Source organism: Odocoileus virginianus, chromosome 16, assembly GCF_023699985.2.
Source record: "Odocoileus virginianus isolate 20LAN1187 ecotype Illinois chromosome 16, Ovbor_1.2, whole genome shotgun sequence".
Classification (NCBI taxonomy): domain Eukaryota; kingdom Metazoa; phylum Chordata; class Mammalia; order Artiodactyla; family Cervidae; genus Odocoileus; species Odocoileus virginianus.
Window position 1 is genome coordinate 59,145,021 of NC_069689.1, and position 22,824 is coordinate 59,167,844.

The following is a 22,824-nucleotide window of genomic DNA, read 5'->3' on the forward strand; positions in this document are numbered from 1 at the left end:
TTTGTTAAACCTTGGCTGTTAGGAGCTAGGGCATGAAAAAGTATCCATGTATGGAGAGATAAATATAAACATATAAAAATAAATTTGTGTTTATAAAAGTGCAATTTGATTTAGGACTTAACAGATTCAGTGAGCAAATCAAGTTACAGGTTAAGACTATTTTCCTTCTTAAAAGAAAATGAATATTTTTAATTAAAAAAAATTTTTTTAAAGTATTTGAACAGACAGCACGTACGTGGTTCACATTTCAAAAGTTACAAATGCGTTTACAGTGAGCAGTTTCCATACAGCTCATGTCCTTCAGCCTGCTGGCTCCCCCTTGGCTCATGGAGCCCTGTTGTCAGTTTCTAATATGTCCTAGATATGTTACACATACATGCGGGAGGTTTTAAAGTGTTGTTCAGTCGCCAGGTCATGTCTGACTTTTTGTGACCCCATGGACTGCAGCACACCAGGCTTGCCGGTCCCTCACCATCTCTTGCAGTTTGCCCAAGTTCATATCCATTGAATCAGTGATGCCATCCAAACTTCTCTCTCTGTCTCCATCTTCTCCGTCTGTCTTCAGCCTTCCCCAGCATCAGGGTTTTTTCCAGTGAGTCAGCTCTTTGCATCAGGTGGCCAAAGTATTGGAGCTTCAGTACCAGTCCTTGCAATGAGTATTCAGATTTGATTTCCTTTAAGACTGACTGGTTTTATCTCCTTTCTTTCCAAGGGACTCTCAAGAGTCTTCTCCAGAACCACAATTCAAAACCATAAATTCTTCAGTCAGTTCCTCATTGCTCAGCCTTCTTTATGGTTCAACTCTCACATCCACACATGACTACTGGAAAGACCACAGTCTTTACTATATTAAAGTGATGTTTTTGCTTTGTATACACTGTCTAGGTTTGTCATAGCTTTCTTGCCAAGAAGCAGTCGTCTTCTGGTTTCATGGCTACAGTCACCATCCACAGTGATTTTAGAGCCCGAGAAGAGGAAACCTGATACTGCTTCCACCTTTTTCCCTTCTATTTGCTATGAAGTGATGGTACCAGAAGCCATGATCTTAGTTTTTTGAATATTGAATTTTAAGCCAGCTTTTTCGCCCTCCTCTTTCACCCTCATCAAGATGCTCTTAGTTCCTCTTTGCTTTCTGCCATTAGTGTGGTATCATCTGCGTATCTGAGTTTGTTGATATTTCTCCCGGAAATCATCATTCCAGCTTGCAAATTCATCCAGCCCGACATTTTACATGATGTGCTTTGCATATAAGTTAAATAAACATGGTGACAATAACCAACCTTGTCCTACTCCTTTCTCCATTTTGAACCAGTCAGTTGTTCCACATAAGGTTCTAATTGTTGCTTTTTGACCTGAATACAGGTTTCTCAGGAGACAGGTAAGATGGTCTGGTATTCCCATCTCTTTAAGGGATTCCCACAGTTTGTTGTGATCCACACAGTCAGACTTTTAGCGAAGTCACTGAAGCACAGAGGGTAGATGTTTTTCTGGAACTCTCTTGCTTTCTCTTGGACCCAGCAAATGTTGGCAATTTGATCTCTGGTTCCTTTGCCTTGCTAAACCCAGCTTAAACATCTGGAAGTTCTCTGTTCACATAATACTGAAGCCTAGCTTGAAGGATTTTGAGGATAACCTTACTAGCGTGGGAGAATTGTCCAATAGTTTGTACATTCTTTAGTACTGCCCTTCTTGGAAATTGGGATGAAGTTTGACCTTTTCCAGTCCTGTGGCCGCTGCTGGGTTTTCCAAATTTGTTGACATATTGAGTGTAGCACTTTAATAGCATCATCTTTTAGGATTTAAAATAGCTCTGCTGGAATTCCATCCCCTCCACTAACTTCACTGGCAGCAGTGCTTCCTAAGGCCCACTTGCCTTCACACTCTGGGATGTCTGGCTCTGCGTGAGGGACTGCACCATTGAGGCTATCCAGGTCATTAAGAGCTTTTTTGTACAATTCTTCTGTGTATTCTTGCCATCTTTTCTTGATCTCTTCTGCTTCTATTAGGTCTTTATTGTGTGCTGTTCTTTATTGTGCCCATCTTTGGATGAAATGTGCCTTTGATATTTCCAATTTTCTTGAAGAGCTCTCTAGTCTTTCCTCTTCTGTTGTTTTCCTCTATTTCTCTGCACTGTTCATTGAAGAAGGCCTTCTTGTCTCTCCTTGCTATTCTCTGGAACTCTGCATTTAGCTGAGTGTACCTTTCCCTTTCATTATTGCTTTTCACTTCTCTGCTTTTCTCAGCTGTTTGTAAAGCCTCCTCAGACCACCACTTTGCCGTCTTGCATTTCTTTTTCTTTGGGATGGTTTTGTTCACTGTCTCCTGTACAATATTATGAACCTCTGTCCATAGTTCTTCAGGCACTTTATTTACTAGATCTGATCCCTTGACTCTAGTCATCAGCTCCACTGTATTCATAGGGGATTTGATTTAAGTCAGACCTGACTGGCCTAGTGGTTTTCCCCACTTTCTTTAGTTTAAGCCTGAATTTTGCTATAAGGAGCTGATGATCTCAGCCACAGTCAGCTCCCAGTTTTGTTTTTGCTAACTGCATAGAGCTTCTCCATCTTTGGCTACAAAGAATATAATCAATCTGATTTCAGTATTGACCATTTGATGATATCCATGTGTAGAGTCATCTCTTGTGTTGTTGGAAGAGGGTGTTTGCTATGACCAGTGCATTCTCTTCGCAGAATTCAGTTAGCCTTTGCCCTACTTCATTTTGTACTCCAAGGTCAAACTTGCCTGTTACTCCAGGTATCTCTTGACTTCCTACTTTTGCACTTCAATCCCCTATGATGAATAGGACATGTTTTTTGGGTATTAGTTCTAGGAGGTCTTGTAGGTCTTCATAGAACCATTCAATTTCAGCTTCTTCAGCATCAGTGGTTGGCGCATAGACTTGGATTATTGTGATGTTGAATGGTTTGCCTTGGAAATGAACTGAGATCATTGTCATTTTTGAGATTGCACGCAAGTACTGCATTTCACAGAGGGCAATGGCACTCCACTCCAGTACTCTTGCCTGGAAAATTCCATGGATGGAGGAGCCTGGTAGGCTGCAATCCATGGGGTCGCCAAGAGTTGGACACGACTGAGCGACTTCACTTTCACTTTTCACTTTCATGCATTGGAGAAGGAAATGGCAGCCCACTCCAGTCTTGCCTGGAGAATCCCAGGGACGGGGGAGCCTGGTGGGCTGCCGTCTATGGGGTCTCACAGAGTCGGACACGACTGAAGCGACTTAGCAGCAGCAGCAGTACTGCATTTCAAACTCTTGTTGACTATGAGGGCTACTCCATTTCTTCTATGGGATTCTTGCCCACAATAGTAGATATAATGGTCATCTGAATTAAATTTGCCCATTCTGGTCCATTTTAGTTTACTGATTTCTGAAATGTTAATATTCACTCTTGCCATCTCCTGCTTGACCACTTCCAATTTACCTTGATTCATGGACCTAACATTCCAGGTTCCTATGCAGTATTGTTCTTTACAGCATCAGATTTTACTTTCATCACTAGACACATCCTCAGTTGGGCATCATTTCTGCTTTTGCCCAGCCTCTTCTTTCTTTCTGGAGGTATTTCTCCACTCTTCCCCAGTAGTACCTTCCAACCTGGGAGGCTTCTCTTTTGGTGTTATATCTTTTTACCTTTTCATACAGTTCATGGAGTTCTCACAGCAAGTGTACCAAGGTGGTTGCTCTGTTCCCTCTTCCAGTGGGTCACATGTTGTCAGAACTCCCCACTGTGACGTGTCGGGTGGCCCGACACAGTGTGGCTCATAGGTTCATTGAGTTATGCAAGGCCCTTCACCACGACAAGGCAGTGATCCATGAAGTGTGTCCATGCATTAAGACTGCCTCCCTTCAAGAGGTATAGGTTTCATCCCTCCCCTTGGTTATGGGCTGGACTTAGTGACTCACTTTACAGAACACGACAGAAGTGACAGTCTGTAATATCCAAGACTAGGTCATCAGAATAGTCTGTGACTTCCTTGGATTAACTGCCCTGTGCGAAGCCAGCTGCCTTGTTGGAAAGACACTTCAGTAGCCTTTTGAGAGGTCCACCTGGTGAGGGACTAGGAGACAACCACAACCACAATGGGAGGAAGTCACCTTGGATGTGGACCAACCCTCCAGCCCCAGTGACACTTTCAGATGACTGCACCCCAGATAACATCTAATTTTTTTAAATTGAGATATAATTCACGTATTATAAGGTTTGCCCTTTTGAAGTATAAACATAGTGGTTTTTAGTATAGTCACAAGATTGTGCCACTGTCACCACTATCTAATTTCAGAACATGCCCATCCATCCCCAGAGAAAGCCTCGTACTAATTCACTCCCCATTTCTCTACCCCCAGCTCTTGGCAACCACTAATCTACCTAAAAAATAAATAAAACAGTATTCATTTGTTTTGGGCCGCTGAATCTTCATTGCTGTGCTCGGGCTTTTTCTAGTTGTGGCAAGCAGGGGCTGTTCTTCTTTGCAGAGCACAGGCTCTGAGCTCACGAGCTTTGGTAGTTGCAGCACGTGGGCTCGGAACTTGCGGCTCACGGGCTCTAGGGTGCGTGGGCTTCAGTAGTTGTGGCCCACAGGCTCAGTAGTTGCAGCTCATGGCCCCTGGAGCACACAGGCTGCAGTAGTTGTGGTGCATGGGCCTAGTTGCTCTGAGGCGTGTGAAATCTCTGACCAGGGATGGAGCCTGTGTCCCCTGCACTGGAGGGGGATACTTAACCACTGAGCCAGCAGGGATGTCCCCACTAACCTGCTTTTAATTTCTATGGATTTGCCTGGAAATTTCATATAAATAGAATTGTATAATATTATGGTCTTGTACCTGGCTTCCCTCACTGAGCATCATGTTTTCAGCATTCAACCATGTTGCAGTATATCAGTATTTCACTCCTTTATATGGGCTGATAATATTCCAATGTATGGGTGATACCACATTTTGTTTAGACATTTATCAATCTATGAACATTTGGGTTGTTTCAACTTTTTAGTTATTGTGAATAGTGCTGCTATGTACATATAAAGTTTTTTGTATGAACCTAAGTTTTCATTTCACTTGAGTGTGTATCTAGGAGTGCACTTGTTGGGGTCCCACAGTAACTTGATGTTTGACTTTTTTGAAAAGTTGCCAAACTGTTTTCCAAAGCAACTGCACCATTTTACATTCCAACAAGCAATGTATGGGGTTTCCAATTCCTCCACAGTCTAGCAAAACTTAGTAACTGTCCTTTTCTGGTGATGTCATACTAGAGTATGTGAAATGGTGTCTTATTGCAGTTTTGTTGTGCATTTCCCTGATGGTTAAGGATGTTGGGCATTTGTTCATGTGCTCATTGACCATATGTGTATATTCTTCGAAGAAATGTCTATTCAAATTCTTTGCTCATTTAAGAACTGGATTATTTATCTTTTTATTGTTGAATTATAAGTATTCTTTGTATATTCTGTTTACTGGGACCTTATCAGATATATGATTTGCAAATACTTTCTCTCATTCTGTGAATTGTTTTTTCACATTCCTAATAGTGTCCTTTGAAGCACAGAGTTCTAGGTTTTATTGCAATCTGATTTATCTGTTTTTTCCTTTGGTTGCTTGTGCTTTAAGAAATCATTGCCTAACCGAAGGTCACTGTGATTTATGCCTGTGTTTTCATCTAAATACTATACAGTCCATGGAATTCTCCAGGCCAGAATACTGGAGTGGGTATTGTTCCCTTCTCCAGGGGATCTTTCCAACCCAGGGATTGAACCCAGGTCTCCTGCATTGCAGGGAGATTCTTTGCTGAGCCACCAGGGAAGCCCAGGAAATAAGAATCACCAGGGAGACTTTTCATCTAAAAGTTTTGTAGTTTTAGCTCTCATGTTTAGGTCCTTGATCTGCTTTGTGTTAATTTTTTTATGTGATGTGAGGTAGGGGTCCAACTTTATTTTTTTGCATGGCAATATCCAGCTATCTTAGCCCCATTTGTTAAAAAGACTTTACTTTCCCCCACTGGAAGATCTTGGCACCTTTGTAGGAAATCAGTTAATCATAAATGTAGGGGTTTATTTCTGGACTGTCAGTTCTATCCCATTAACCTATATACCTATCCTTATGCCAGTGTTACACAGTCTTCATTACTGAAGCTTTATAGGAAGTTTGGGCTTCCCAGGTGGTGCTAGTGTTAAAGAACCTTCCTGCCAATACAGGAGACATAAGAGATGCAGATTTGATCCCTGGATCAGGAAGATCCCCTGGAGGAGGGGATTGCAAGCCACTCTAGTACTCTTGCCTGGAGAATCCCCATGGACAGAAGCCTGGTGGGCTTATAGTCCATAGGGTCGCAAAGAGTCGGACACGACTGAAGCGATTTAGCACGTATAGAAAGTTTTAAAGTCATGAAGTGTGCATCTTCCAACTTTATTTCAAGATTGTTTTGGCTATCCAGGTCTTTAGTATTTCCATGTGAATTTTTAGGATCAGCTTGACAATTCCTGCCAAAAAAAGAAAAAAAGGCAGTTGGGCCTTTAAAAGGGATGGTGTTGAATCCATAGATCAATCTATGGATTGTATTAGCTTCCTAGGGCTGCCATAGTGAAGAACCACAAACTGGGTGTCTTAAAACAATAGGGATCAACTTTCTCATAGTTTTAGAGATTAGAAGTCTGAAATCAAGGTATCGTCAGGGCCATGCTTCCTCAGTCCTATAGGTAGATCCATCCTTGTCTCTTCCTAGCTTCTGATGGTTTCCCAGCAACCTTTAGTGTTCATTGGCTTGTAGGTGCATCACACATGGCACCTTTTTATAAGGACACCAATCATATTGATTTAGGGGCCCACCCTATTCCAGGGTGACCTTGTCTTAACTAATTACATCCACAAATGACCCTAATACAAATAAAGTCACTTCTGAGGCACTGGGGTTGAGATTTGAACATATGGCTATTGGAAGGGTATATATAATATACCAGGAGGAGCAGGGGACAACAGAGGATAAGATGGTTGGATGGTATCACTGACTCAGTGGACATACATTTGAGCAAACTCCAGGGAATAGTGAAGGACAGGGAAACCTGGCATGCTGCAGTCCATGGGGTCATAAAGAGTCAGACACAACTGACTGAACAACCACAACAGTATATATTATATATTTTATTCTTTTCCATTATAGATTATTATATTACCTATATTTCCTTAATTTCATTCTTTATTCATAGTGTGTAGAAATAGGTGATTTTTTAATTGAAATATAATTGCTTTACAATGTTGTATTAGTTTCTGCTCTACATACAGTAAAGTGATAGACTTGATTTTTATATATTGAAATTGTATCCTGCAACCTTGCTACTTTTGGAAAGGAGGACATTTCCCCCTACCCCTCTTGAGTTCTTTTGGCTGGTATAATAATTGAATAGACACGAAACAGATTAACAGGAAGGAAAGAAACTATTTTATACACATGGAGGTCTCATAGAAATGAGACTTCCAAAGTGACCAAAGCAGGATATTTTATATATCAAGTTAAAACAAAGAAACAATTATTTGTGAAAATTTAATGAAGGGGCTTGTGCTTAAAGTTGCAAAATTTTGTTCATACAGCTTTCTTAGCCTTGAATTCCCTAACTCTGGTGATAAGGATGCTTTCTGTCCTCCTGGTATAGGGAGGAGATTTTCTTCCCTCTTTCAGGGGGAAACAGGGAGGTCAGAGTATTTTTTATATCATTCTGTCCTCTATTTCTCAAGTAACTTCAACTCAAGATCATCAGTACGCCATTGTGGCATATTTTGGAGTGGCCTGCTCTGATCCCAAGTGAAAATGAAAGTGAACGTCGCTCAGTCGTGTCCAACTCTTTGTGACCCCATGGACTATACAGTCCATGGAATTCTCCAGGCCAGAATACTGGAGTGGGTAGCCGTTCCCTCCTCCCGGGGATAGTCCCAACCCAGGGATCGAACCCAGGTCTCCTGCAATGCAGGCGGATTCTTTACCATCTGAGCCACCAGGGAAACCCCTCTGATCCCCAACATTAGGTCTAATGGGTTTGTGTGTGGGTGGGTATTCCTTGGGGTTTTCTATATACAAGATCATATTGTCTGCAAATAGACATAATTTTAATTTTTCCTTTCTGACCTGGAGACTTTTCTTCCTTTTTTCCCCCCCAGTTTTCTTGGTACTTTGCCTCAGTACAATGTTGAGTAGTATTGAGAGCAGGTATCTTTGTTTCATTCCTGATCTTGGGCAGAAATTTTCCAGTCTTTCACCATTAAGCAAGAAGTCAGCTGTGGGTTTTTCTATTTCTAGTTTATTGGTTTTTTTTTTTTAATCATGAAAGAGTGTCAAATTTTATCAAATGCTTCTTGAGATAATCATGTAGTTTTTTTTTTTTCCTCTCGTTTTTTTTTTATGTTTTTATTTATTATTATTTTTTTATTATTTTTTTTCCATTTATTTTTATTAGTTGGAGGCTAATTACTTTACATCATTACAGTAGTTTTTGTCATACATTGAAATGAATTAGCCATGGATTTACATGTATTCCCCATCCCGGTCCCCCCTCCCACCTCCCTCTCCACCCGATCCCTCTGGGTCTTCCCAGTGCACCAGGCCCGAGCACTTGTCTCATGCACCCAACCTGGGCTGGCGATCTGTTTCACCCTAGATAATATACATGTTTCGATGCTGTTCTCTTGAAACATCCCACCCTCGCCTTCTCCCAGAGTCCACAAGTCTGTTCTATACATCTGATTATTCTTTGAGTGAAATGTGTTACAGTGATTTTCCAACATTGGACCAATCTTGCATTCCTGAGGTAAATCTCACTTTTTTATGTGTAGCTGCATTCAGTTTGCTGTGTTTTGTAGAGGATTTTTGCATCTATATTTATAAATGACACTGATTGATAGTTTTCTTGTTATATATTTGTCTAGTTTTGGTACTAGAAGAGTAATACTGACCTCACAAAATGAGCTGGGAAGTGTTCCTTCCTCTTCTGTGTCTAGGAAGAATTTGACAGGAATTGGTGTTAATCCTTTTTTAGATGTTGATAGAATACAGTGGTGAAGCCGTCTGGCCTTGAGATTTTCTTTGTGGGAAATTTTTTGGTCACTAATTCTACCTCTGCTTATTATAGATCTATTCAGCTTTTCAATTTCTTACTGAGTCAGTTTCATTAGTTTGTGTCTTTCTAGGAATTTGTACATTTCACCTAGTTCTCTCAAGTGTTGTTATATAGCTATTCATAGTGTTCTTTTATAATCCTTTTTATTTCTGTATGGTTGGTAGCAATGTGACTCCATCTTTCATACATGATTTTCTCTTTTTTATTTTCTATCTAGCCCAAAGTCTTTGAATTTGTTCATCTTTCAAAGTATCAACTTATGGTCTTGTTGCTATTTCTCTATTGTTTTCCCATCTTTGTTGCAATTACTTCTGCTTTAATCTTTATTATTTCTTTCCTAAGGTTTGCTTTGATTTAGTTTGCATTTCTTTTACTAACTTATTAAGGTAGAAAGCTGTTGATTTGAGTTGTCATCTTTTTAATGTATAATTTACAGCTGTAAATTTTTCTGCAAGCACTGCTTTCGCTACATTCCATAAATTTTAGACCCTAATATTTTCATTTTCATTCATCTCTAAGTATTTTCTAATTTCTCTTGTTACTTATTCATTAATCTTTTAGTGATTAAGGATTATGTTGTTAACTTCCACATATTTGTGAATATTCAAATTTTCCTGTTCTTTATTTCTAGTTTTATTTCATTTTGAGTAGAGAACATGCTTTGTATGAGTTCAGTCCTTTTAAACTTATTGAGCCTTGTATCTTGGCATGTCATATTCTTCAGGCAAGAATACTAAAGTGGGTTACCATGCCTCCTCCAGGGGATCTTCCTGACCCAGGGATTGAACCTGTGTCTCACGTCTCCTGCATTGGTAAGCAGGTTCTTTGCCACTAGTGCTATCTTTGAAACCCAGTTGTGTTATAGTGTTGTTCAAATCTATTTCCTTGTTGATCCTCTGAAGCAGGTTCTTTGCCACTAGTGCTATCTTTGAAACCCAGTTGTGTTATAGTGTTGTTCAAATCTATTTCCTTGTTGATCCTCTGTCTGCCCATAATTGAAAGCGGGGTATTGAGGACTCCTCCAATGATTACTGTTAAATTGTCTAATTCTCCCTTCAATTCTTTCAGTTTTTGCTTCATACATTTTAGTGCTCTTATTAGGTATATATGTTTTAATTGTTATATCTTCTTGATACATTGCTTCTTTTCGCATGATAAAATGTCCTTCTCTGTCCCTGGTAACAGTTTTTTGTTGTTGTTTTAAAGTGTATTTTGTCTGATATCAGTATAGCCAGTTCAGTTCCCTTTCAGCTACTGAGGGACAGGCCATTTGTGTCCTTTTAGTTTCAACCTATTTTGTCTCTGAATCTAAAGTGTGTCTCTTGTATTGATTGGATAGCATATAGTTTGATTGTTGTAAAAAATCCCTTATGACAGTCTCCACCTTTAGTTGTAGTGTTTGATCCACTTGAGTGTCCTTTCTGATAAGGTAGAATCTATGCCTTCCCTTTGGCTATTTGTTTCCTCTATATTTCACATCTTTTTTGTTCCTCTATTTTTCCACAACTGCCTTCTTTCTGTTAAATAGATATTCCCTAGTGCACCATTTAAGTTACCTTGTCATTTCTTTTATTATGTGTCTTTTGAATTATTTTCTTAGTGGTTGTTCTGGATATCTTCATTTATAATAATCTAATCATCTAGTTCAGATTAATACCAACTTTATTTCAATAATATGCAAAACTTTGCTCATATGCAGTTCTGTTTCTCCCTTGCTTTGGGTTGTTATCATCCACATTAAATCTTTATATATTGGATGCTCACCCATATCCCAGTGCCGTGGCATGTCACTGCCTTCTGGCCTCCATAGTTTTATGATGAGAAATCAGCTGCTACTCTTATTGAGGATGTCTTACACATGATATGTGCTAAGTCACTTCTCTCTTCTGGCTTTTAAGAGTCTCTTTCTCTGGCTTTCAATAGTTTGATTATGATGTGTCTTGGTAGGGTTGTCTTTGAGTTTATCATACTTGGAGTTCATTGAGCTTCTTGGGTCTGTAGGCAAATGGTTTTCATCAAATTTGGGTAATTTTCTGCCATTATTTCTTCAAACATCCTTTTTGCCCTTGTTCCTCTCCTTCTAGAGTTCTCATTATGTATGCTGCTGCACTTGATGCTGTCCTAGCGGTCTCTGAGGCTTTGTTCAGTGTTCTTTTTCTTTCTTTCTACTTTTCAAGACTGGTAAACCCAGTTTACTTGTCTTCAAGATTACCAATTCCTTCTTCCATCTGCTGAAATCTGCTATTGAATAGTTGTAGTGAGTTTATCATTTCAGTCATTGTACTTTTTAACTCTAGACTCTCTTTATTTATAATTTCTCTCTATTGATACTCTCTTTGGTGATACACTGTGTTCATACTTTTCTTTAGTTCAAATAGTATTTCCTTTAGTTCTTTGAATATATTTTAAGTAGCTGGTTTAAAGTCTCTGATTTCTTTAGTTCAAATAGTATTTCCTTTAGTTCTTTGAATATATTTTAAGTAGCTGGTTTAAAGTCTGATCTGGTCTTTGAAACTATTTCTTATTGAGAAGGTTTTGTCGCCCCCCGCTCCCCCCCACCCCGCCATATCTGGATCACATTTTTTGTTGTTGTTTCTTTGCATGTCTTGTAATATTTTCATGAAAATCGGCCATTTAAATTAATATAATGTGGCAGCTTTGGAAATCAGGTTCTTGCCTCATCCTCAGAGGTTTTTGTAGTTGCTGAAGTTACTTGTTGGGTGACCTTTTGTAAGGTCACACACACACTTGTGTGTGTCCACTGAAGTCTCTGCTCGGTTAGGTTAGTGCCAACAGTTGGTCGAAGGTTTCCTTTAATGCCTGGAGCAGTAAATCACCTGGTCATTGCCAAGGAGTTCTGTACGCTTGTCGTGGTATGCCTTCAGCACTCGGCCAGAGACTTACACTTCACGTTTTGCTTGTAAAGAGCCTGAGTGTCAGCTTGCGGTGAGAGGGCCTTATCAGTTGTTTTCTGAGCATGTACACAATCCTGCTAACCTGTGCCTCAGCCTTCTGGATTCCGAGGAACATTTCAGATTTTCAAAGCCCTTGTGGACATCTCCACCCTAGATCTTAAACGTGTAGAGGTAACCTGTTGTTTGCCTCAATTGTTACCTACTGCCTGCAGTAGCCATAGCATCAAAAAAAATGGCCTTGAAATGTTTTTACCAACACCCTCAGGGAAAAGACTTTTCTCACTGGACAAGCTCCAAGTCTAATCAATAAGAAGAGCCTTGCAATGGAGGCTTCCGGGAGCTGCCAGACAGGTCTCATGATGGCAGTTCTGTGGGAATGAGGCTTTCGAGAAGCTCCGCCCCCAGCTCGCCCCCCTGCTGTCTGCCACGCTGCTGTCTCCCACTGTGATGTGGTCGCTGATTTTCAAGGTTATCATGCAGCCAGAGAGAGTGGGGTGGAAACAGGACAAGTTAAATTGCCCCAAAGCTCACTGTCATTATTGAGCTTCAGTCACTTTTCTTGATTGAAACTTCCCAGATTGCTGCAATCTTCTGGTTAATTTCCAGATTCTGAAAAGTTGTTCTGATCATTTCTGTCAGTTTTTTTAGCCTTTCTGGAGGTTGGTTGGAATTATTGAAGGTCCTTACTCCACTTTTACTGATACCACTCCCTGGGTAACATCTTGACTGTAACTCTGAGAGAGAGACTAAACCAGAACCATCCTACAAAGGCACCCCCAAATTCCTGACCCACAGACACTGAGATAATAAACATCTGTTCTTGAAGTTGCTAAGTGTTTGAGTAATTTTTTAGGTAGTGATACCATTTGTAAGGAAATACATATATTTCTCTGCTGTTAAATACATACTAAAGCACACTTTACACAGTGCTCTACACGTTTTTTTACTTAGTGAATAGTGGTTTCTTTCTTATTTCTTTTTTGTTTTTTTAATTTATTTGGCTGCATCGAGTCTCAGATGCATCATGCAGGATCTTTTGCTGTGGCACACGGACTCTGCTTGTGGCGCATGTGCTTTGGTAGTTATGGCATGATGACTCAACTGCCCTGTGGCGTGTGGCATCTTAGCTCCCCGACTAGGGATCGAACCAGTGACTTCTGCATTGCAAAGGGGATTCTTAACCACTGGACCACAAGGGAAGTGTGCCCATTTCTTTTTTATGGCTCTCTGACATACTGTGCAGGCATTTGACCAGTAACTTATGATGGATATCTGTTTCCACTCACTCAATGATGTATATTAAGACTGTATCCAGTCTTCTGCTCTTTTAAATAATGCTGGATTGTGGTAGTTTTCTTTCTGGCACATGTGTTAAGTTTTCAAATGGACTTGACTCTGCCACATATGTTATATAGGAGCTGGCAGAGGCTTGATGACAAAGAGATCTCTTTCTAGCCTTTCCTGCACCAGAGACAGGCTTCCACACGTGGCAGGCTATGTTATAAGTTGACGTCCTTACAGACAGGCTGACATAGACTTGTCTGGCTTGAGGAAAATGTCTGCTGAGGGGTGTTCCTCCATTCCTGTGATGGATTTCAAGAAAAAAAGAAAACAAACATAATGCTGGGATGAGCAGTCTTATTTATTCAAGATTTCTGTTATGGGTAGAAAATTCCCATTTCTAGTTTTGTGTTTGCCCTCTAAAACCTGGGCTTTTACATTTTGTTTCCATAGAAATGAAAAACCTGAATGAATCTAGTATTCTACCACAGGACAGTCAGTTATCTCATGAACAGGAAGTCTAGAGTTTTGAGGGTTCCAGGGCTGGTTGATAACACTGAAAACCCAGGTTTCTTCCGTCCTTCAGCATTCTCTCTGTTGGAGGTGGCTTCATCCTTGAACTAGGAACAATATGGCTGCAACAGTGCTGGGTGTCACATCCAGACCCAACCCACCTAGAGAGAGGAGAGAGAGAGAGAGAAAGAGAGATACTCTTTCTGTGGCTCTCTGGCGGGAGTGAGAATTTGATTCACAGTCATTCTTGCGGATTTCTCTCTATGGCTTCCTGGGCAGGATAGGGTCACCTGTCCATTGCTGAAACCCTCACTGATAGATACAAGGTAAGCATTCGGTGTGGGAGGCAACCTCAGTATCAGTGAAGCAGAGATGGTGGCCTTCCTGCAGGCAGTGAGAGTTAGCATTAAACCTGAACTTGGAGCTTTGTTCTAAGGTCTTTATGTCACAGGCGTTGTTCAGTCACTCAGCTTGTCCAACACTTTGCAACCCCATATGGGCTATAGCATTGCCAGGCTTCCCTGTCCTTCACTATTCCTGGAGCTTGCTCAAGCTCATGTCCATTGAGTCAATGATGCCATCCAACAGTCTCATCCTCTGTCGTCCCCTTCTCCTGCCCTCCATCTTTCTCAGCATCAGGGTCTTTTCCAGTAAGTCGGCCCGTCCCATCAGGTGGCCAAAGTATTGGAGCTTCAGCTTCAGTATCAGTCCTTCCAATGAATATTCAGGACTGATTTCCTTTAGGATTGATCTCCCTGCTGTCCAGGGGACTCTCAAGAGTCTTCTCCAACACCACAGTTCAAAAGCATCAATTCTTTGGCGCTCAGCCTTAGTTATGGTCCAACTCTCACATCCATACATGACTACAGGAAAAACCATAGCTTAGACTAAATGGTGACCCACTCCAGTACTCTTGCCTGGATGGAGGAGCCTGGTAGGCTGTAATCCACGGGGTCGCAAAGAGTTGGACATGACTGAGCGACTTCACTTTCTTTCTTTTCTTTCTTTCTTGACTATATGGATCTTTGTTGGCAGAGTAATGTCTCTGCTTTTTTTAATACGCTGTCTAGGTTTGTCATGGGTTTCCTTCCAAGGAACAAGCCTCTTTTAATTTCATGGCTGCTGTCACCATCCACAGTGATTTTGGAGCCCAAGAAAATAAAGTCTGTCACTGTTTCTATTGTTTCCCCATCTATTTGCCATGACGTGATGGGACCGGATGCCATGATCTTTTTTTTTTTTTTTGAATGTTGAGTTTTAAGCCAGCTTTTTCACTTTCATCTTTCACTTTCATCAAGAGACTCTTTTGTTCCTCTTTGCTTTCTGTCATAAAGGTGGTATTATCTGCATATCTGAGGTTATTGATATTTCTCCCGGCAATCTTGCTTCCAGCTTGTGCTTCACCCAGCCTGGCATTTCGCATGATGTGCTCTGCATATAAGTTAAATAAGCAGGGTGACAATATGCAGCCTTGACGTACTCCTTTCCCAATTTGGAACCAGTCCATTGTTCCATGTCCGGTTCTACCTGTTGCTTCTTGACCTGCATACAGGTTTCTTGGGAGGCAGGTAAGGTGGCCTGGTATTTGCATCTCTTTAAGAATCCACATCAATCTTGTTCTATTTTCTCTTTGACTGCCAGGAAACTCTAAGCTAAACTTGCTCCTACTTGGAGCAATTATGGGACATTCTGGCATGTTTTATCCTCCCATTAGCTTTTTTTAATCTTCATTTTTTAATTGTGTGTGAAATTTCTGGAAACTATACATTCTTGGAGTGGAGCTTATTGAAAATAGTATTTTTAATTTTCAGTTTTTTAAAGTTTATCTTAAGGGAAACTTGAGTCTTTACTTTTTGTAAAATCATTTGGAAGGTAAATCTTTTTTTTTTTTTTTTTCTCTCTTCCAAAATCATTTTCTTTTTGAGAGCTCCACCATCTGCAGGTCTGTGGCCACATCACTAGGTACCTGGGGATATTTTGAGCTGAACAATGGAGTGAGAGACCAGTGCCTCATGTGAAGCCAATCTCTGTCCAGAAGGAAACATATTCTTAATATATGAAAATGCTCAGATAAATTCTTATTATTTCTATTATTAGAAACACTGCCTATTCCGCCCTCCGTGAGTGACTCGCACTCGCGCCCCCTCTCAGTCTCGGGAACCAGAAGCACCCGACGAAGCTGCCTTGATCCTCCCCACACTGCCTCCTGCATTGTTCTCAGCCTGCAGTGTTGTTTTTGGCCCCTGAGTTAATGCTATTGCTTCCTGACAGCTGAGTGTGTTTCCTCCTTTTCTCGGTTTTAAATAGGATCTTTTCCATGGGACAAGAATGGGGCCTTTCAGCTGGGGTCTGAGGCGTTGGTGAAGTGGGGGTGACAGGAAATGGGAAGGGTGGCTTGTGAGAACACCATGTTGCAGGGCCCTTCATTCTACAAACAGAGTGTCTATTAAACCTTTTCAAAATCAGCGTGCTGGGCCCAGACTGCTGCAGGGCAGGCTCTGGGCAGCAGGTCGGGGGCCAGGAGGCGGCGTGTCCAGCCCGCGGCCGGCGGCGCCCACGCTGCCGGTGCGCTGTCCCTGCTGTGAGAGGTCTCGTTTTCTGGCGCACAGGCCTTGCGGAGGAGCGAAGACGAGCTTTTCTCGTGACGTGAGCCATGACCGTGTCAGTGGAGTGAAAGGGCTTCTAACTGTGCGCACGTGATGGTTCCTGACTTTCCAAAATTTCCTCTTTTTATAGCAGGATGAGCCAAATTGTTCAAAGTTTATTCAGCTTCTTCCTGAGCTTGTTGTGAGCCGATGGTTTTAATAACTCCTTTCCCTATTGTTTCTGATCCCGATCCTTGGGGACAATGTTTCCTTGTGACTCAGAAGCCCGTTCTTCCACATCCAGTTATTTCTTTGAAGAAAATGGGGGAGCAAGACTGCTTCCTACTTTCCTTTGACCTTTTTCTCCCCTTGCTGGAAAGGTTCAGCTCAAACAAGGTGGGCAGACAGACCTTTTTCTCTGCTCCTGGGCCTGTCTCTGCTCTCGAGGAGACACAGGCAGTGCCCACTCACCACTGTCCGTTCCCGCCGAGTCCTCATGAGGCTCAGGCAGGAGGTGGAAGGTGTGGATCACGGTTACTGCTCTGCTTCTCCCTTGCCTTGGAGTGCCTGAGGGCTCAGACCTTGCCTGCGGCCACCCCAGGGACCCCAGCCGCAGGGATTAGAGCTGCGCCCTCCGTCTGCCCCCTCCCTGCCTTGCCCCTGACTGCTTCAAGCTTGTGTCGTGTCCACAGAATTAAACATGAGGAAGGCTTCACTGCGGAGCAGAGTCCACCTCCAGCTGCCTCCCTCCTCTGGTGTCCACAGGCCCTCAGCGGTCACATCCCCGTCTGGACTAGTGGTTCCCCTCTCGAATCCCGGTTATGGACTCACACCACCTCCTCCGTCATTCAGATTTCAGACCTTGGAGTTTAGGGAATAACCACAGGTATTATGTTTAGAGAAACCCAGAAAAGCACAAGGCTGGTGGTGAGGCCCCAGTGACCCCCGCCTCCAAAGACAGCCCCCACCTCCACAGCAGCCCCCGCCTCCAGAGACAACCCCCACAGAAGTGCCAGTGCATTTCCTTCCTTCTAGTTTCTTTTTCCTAATCACATATATCTTCTCTCCCTCCAAAATGGGTCATTCCATATTCTTCAATGAATTTTCACTTCATAACACAGCCTTGAGGTTGTCCTGTTTCCTTGATTTACTAAATAATTTTTTAGTGACTGCAAACAACTCCATTTTGGAATCACACCAAACTTTTCTTCTGAACAGTCCCCTTTGCTGGGGATTTTGATTGTTCCCAGTTTCTAATTTATAAATAGCTGTGGTCACTCCCTTGAGGTTTCCCTGTGGTCCCCATCTCGATGGTTATTGCTTGAGTTAGTGCTGTGTTCCAACTTCCCCCTCTCTCTCCAGCCCGTCCCGGCTTTGGCCCAGGGGCCAATTGTCTTGTCTCTTAAACTTGGGTGAAATTAGCAGGGTTTTATTGTTCTGTTTTGAAATAAACTCTGTACTTTATATCATGCCTTTTCTACTGTGAGATGATAAGGATATTTTCTTCATGTTTTTTTTCTAATGCTTTTACGTTTAATTTTCACTTCTATAATAAAAAAAAAATTTGGCTGCATGGGGTCTTGGTTGTGGCATGCAGGATCTTTGATCTTTAGTTGTGGCATGCAAACTCTTAGTTGTGGCATGTGGGATCTAGTTCCCAGACCAGGGATTAAACATGGGCGCCCCTGCATTAGGCGCATGGAGTCTTAACCACTGGACCAGCAGTTGTGGTTCACTTGGTAAGTCGTTCTGACTCTCTGCGACTCCATGGATGGCAGCACGCCAGCCTCTCCTGTCCTCCACTATCTCATGGAACTTGCTCAAACTCATGTCCACTGAGTCAGTGATGCCATCCAACCATCTCATGTTCACTTCTAAAGCCTTGGCACACTAAGAATCACTTTCTCAGATAGCTACATAGTCATCCTCACAACATTTATGGAATAAATCCATCTTCCCTCCAATGGTGTGAAGCAGCACCTGTACTATTCTACTAAACTCCTGCATCTGTTCTGATATATTCCTGGCTCTATTCAGTTTTATTTATTCATCTAAGTAGGGGTCAGAGTCTCAGTGTTTTAATCATGGCGGCTTTTTGTGCTTTCATGTCTTAGGCTAGTCCTCTCTCTTCATTCATCATTTTCAGAGTTTTCTTGATTTTCCTTCATACGACAGATTAGCATGAGAATGACAACTACATTAAAAAGATTTTGAATTCATAGAATAGGTTAGGGAGAAATTGCCAGTTTTACAAAATTAACTCATCCTGAAAGTAGGGTTTGCCTTTTCATTTATTGAGATCTTTTATATTCCTCAGGAGCACTGTTCAAAATTCACATATGGACACAGAGTGACCCCTGGTCCCCACAGGCAATCCATGTCACTTGTTCCATGTGTGCATAACCAGAGATTTTGTTTATGTAGTATTTAAACAAATGCTAGCATGTATGAATATTGTTCTGTTATGTCCTTTTCCCACATTTTAATATATCTTGGCAATCTCTCCATATTAGCACATGAAGAACCTTCTCATTCCTTTTTATACCTAAAAAAAGCATAAGATTTTATTGCAGGGAGAAACCATCATTTATTTACTCACCCTTCTTAAATCATAGACATTTAGTGTTTTCAATCTTTTACTATTGCAAGCAGGGCTGTCATAAACAACTCTGTATATGAATCATTTCCCACACATGAGTATATCTTTGGGGCTTTCCTGGTGGCTCAGATGGTAAAGAATCTGCCTGCAACGTGAGAGACCTGCGTTTGAATCCTGGTCAGAAAGATCCCCTGGAGAAGGGAATGACTACCCACTCCAGTATTCTTGCCTGGAGAAAATCCCATGGACAGAGGAGCCTGGTGGGGTCACAGAGTTGGACGCAGAGTTGGAGCATGGCTTTAGGAAGGTGTTTCTGGAAGTGGAACTGCTCGGCCACAATGCACTGTAGTTGTGATCTGGGCACACTCGGCAGAGGTTGTACTGGTTTACACTCGCCGCCAACGTGTAAGAGTGCCTGTGTTCACACTCTGTCTCTTTTGTTTACTAATCTTAAAAGTGAGAAATATCTCAAATTGGTGCTACTTTGCATTTCAGTCACTTTCAGTGAGACTTGACATAAACTGGAATCTTTTTATATTTTTTTCTATGAACTTTCTGTTCATATCATTTTCCTATTTTTTCCTACTGTTTACTTATTAAGCTCACAAAAATTGATATTTTGGGAAGTACACTTTTTGTAAAATGAATTAGAAACATTTCGTTTCTTTTGATTTATTGTGGTTGGTATCTAGAATATTTTTATAGTTGAGCTCATTACTGTTTTTTTCATATGGCTTCCCAGTTAGACTTTCTCTACTTAAAATATTCTCCTAGCCATCTAATCACCAGGCATGGTGACCACATTAAAAAAAAAAGATGAAATATTTCAACATTTAGAAGAGTATAGTGATACATTTTTAAAAGACAGATATACCCATCACCAGGGCTTCCCAAGTAGTGCTAGTGGTAAAGAACCCTCCTGCCAATGCAGGAGATGTAAGAGATCCCTGGGTCGGGACAGTCTGGAGGAGAGCATGGCAACCCACTCCAGTATTCTTGCCTGAAGAATCTCATGGACAGAGAAGCCTGGTGGGCTACAGTCCATGGTTCACAAAGAGTTGGACACAACTGAAGCAACTTAGCATGCAGCACATACCCATCACCAGAATTAATGTTAATATTTTGCCATGTCTGCTTTAGATTTCTTTCCTTTGAACATCTCTCCAGTAACAGTGCCTCCCCTGTCCCTGAGGTCACCGCCTTTGTGAAGTTGCAGTGTGCCCTTCTGGTCATGGTCGGGGGCCTTGATTTTGAGGCTGCAGAACCCCCTCAGGCTAGCCGCAATGGAAGGGACTTATCAGAAGTCTTGACTGAATTTCCTGGAAAGTCTCCCTAAAATACAGATCAGGGCTTGGGCTGAGTCAGCTGCTGTGCCCCAGAGCCTCCTGCTTCCACTGCAGTCAGCGCTGCCAGTGGGGAGAATGCAAAGTCAACAACTCTTCACATGTTCTCCGTTTATGACGTGATTCTTTTAATGTTGGTTGCATAGCACAGCATGAGTGATCTTAGTTCCCTGATCAGGGAGCAAACCTGCAGCCCTTGCAGTGGAAGCACAGAGTCCTAACCACTGGACCACCAGGGAAGTCCCTGTGAAGCATTTCTACATCGAGCCTTGCACATTTGCATCTGATGCACATGTATGTGCTATGTCGCTTCACTCATGTCCAGCTCTTTGCAACCCTATGGACATTTGCCCGCCAGGCTCCTCTGTCCTTGGGATTCTCTAGGCAAGAATTCTGGAGTGGGTTGCCATCCCCTCCTCCAGGGGCTCTTCCCGACCCAGGGATCCAACACTCATCTCTTAAATCTCCTGCATTGGCAGGTGGGTTCTTTACTGGGAAGCCCTTGCATCTTACAGGGGAACCTAAGGGAGTGTGGAGGGAAAAGCAGTTGCTTTTCTAGTTTGTGTCTACACCAGGAGCTTGGTGTCACACAAGCCAGATCACAGCATTGGTAAACTTTCTGAACATTTTAATGCTCCTACTATTAATTTTTCCATGAGCAATCGAGTATTGTTTCAGGTATTCAAAAAATTGATGCAAATGGTATCATACTGCAACTTAGCCTTTTCTGTCAATATTCTTAAGCCTTTCCCTGTTGACATCTGCAGCTCTACTTCATTCTTTTTGACTGCTGTGTATTGTATGTGTATTAGTTATTATTGTGTAACTAATTATCCTAAAATTTACTGGCAAGGAACAGCGTTTACCATCTCCCCATTTCTGTTGGTAGGAACCTGGGTGTGGCTGAGGTGGTCCTCTGGCCCAGGGTCTCAGGTGTCTGCTGCAGCTGTGGTCTCATCCGAAGACCCAGCTGTGGCAGAATCTGCTTCCAGCACACTCGTGTGGTTGCTGGCACATGACTCTGTGGTGGCCATGGGCTGAAGGCTGGCTTCTTTGCAATGTAGGCCTCTCCATAGGGCAGCTCACAGCATGGCAGCTTGCCTCATCACAGCAAGCAGATAAGAACAAGAGAGTGTGCAGGGTGGGTATCACCATCTGTAATGAATTGTGGTTTAGTCACCCAATGTGTCCGGCTCTTTTGAAACCCCATGAACTAATGCCCACCAGGCTCTGTCCATGGGATTTCTCAGGCAAGAATACTGGAGTGGGTTCCCATTTCCTCCTCCAGATCTTCCCAACTCAGGGAATGAAGCCGCATCTCCTGCTTGGCAGGCAGATTCTTTACCACTGAGCCTCCTGGGAAGTCCAGCAGGTTGAATAATCTCCCCCCAAATTCAAATACCTTGAAACCTCAGAATGTGACCTGTTTCTCCCCCACAACTATACCGACTTAATTTTGTCTGGATGTTTACCAATCTGTGCTTACCACTGCTTTCTATAGATACCCCACCTCCTCTTTCTGAACTTGTTAAAGAGGTAAATGTTTCAGCAGTTTTTTTCCCATAGTGTTCTGTTTATGATTAACATATGTGCACACCTGGAATAATCTTTATTTACCTTCACTCTTGAACCACAGTTTGGTATGTAATTCTAGGCTGACAGTTTCCTTCAGTATTTTGAAATACTATTCCCTTATTGTTGCAAATAAGAATTCGGATGGCCGTCGAATGCTGTTCTCACAGCTGTCAGTCAGGTTTTCCTCTTGAAGCTGAACAGTGCGTTTTCACGGTGCTGTGTCATCCTATCTGAGATCTGATGAGCCCTGTAACATGAGGAGTTGGCTTGTCAGGTCTGGAGGGACTCCCAGGCGTCCTCTGGATGGTGCTTCTCCCCACTTCTCCTCCCCCCAGATCACCTAATTTAGACAAAGTTTGGAGCATCTCATTCTACCCTCCATATTTTAACATTGCTTTCACATTTTCCATTTTTAATCTCTGTGCTACACATTGAGTCATTTCCTTAAATCTTCCAATTGGCTACTTCTCTCTTTAGTTATGTCTGGTTTTCTGTTAAACCTACGCAGAAGTTTTCCATTTGTTTTAATGACTATGGTCTTCATGCCTAGAATGTCTCTTTGGTTCTTTTTCAGATTTTTTTTTCCCCCAGAACTACCTTGGTTTACCTTATGGTTTTCATTGCTTCTTCCATTGCTTCAAGCATGTTAAGTGCTTTCATCCTAGAGTCTCTTGCTGATTATTACATCTCTGCCTCATGATGTTTGAGTTCCTCATGGGATCACTCTCTTTTCTTTCCTAGAGGGGAGAGGGCTTTCTTCCCACGTCAGTCAACAGTTACCAACTTAGGTCGTGTGTCTCCACACAGGAAAGGGGGGGGGCTGTTTCCTTAGACAGAGAGACCCCTCAGGGGCTGGCCCTGTCAGACCTCCAGATGCCCTGACATCTTGAATG

General features: G+C 42.1%; 1 non-coding gene across 1 annotated transcript; it reads left to right on the forward strand.

Moving 5' to 3' along the window:
- The first annotated feature begins 13,375 nt into the window (after positions 1 to 13,375).
- On the forward strand, positions 13,376 to 13,523 carry LOC139038863 (small nucleolar RNA SNORA12). The gene has a single exon (XR_011492001.1). It is a non-coding gene; the product is annotated as a small nucleolar RNA SNORA12 (small nucleolar RNA).
- The last annotated feature ends 9,301 nt before the right edge of the window (positions 13,524 to 22,824 follow it).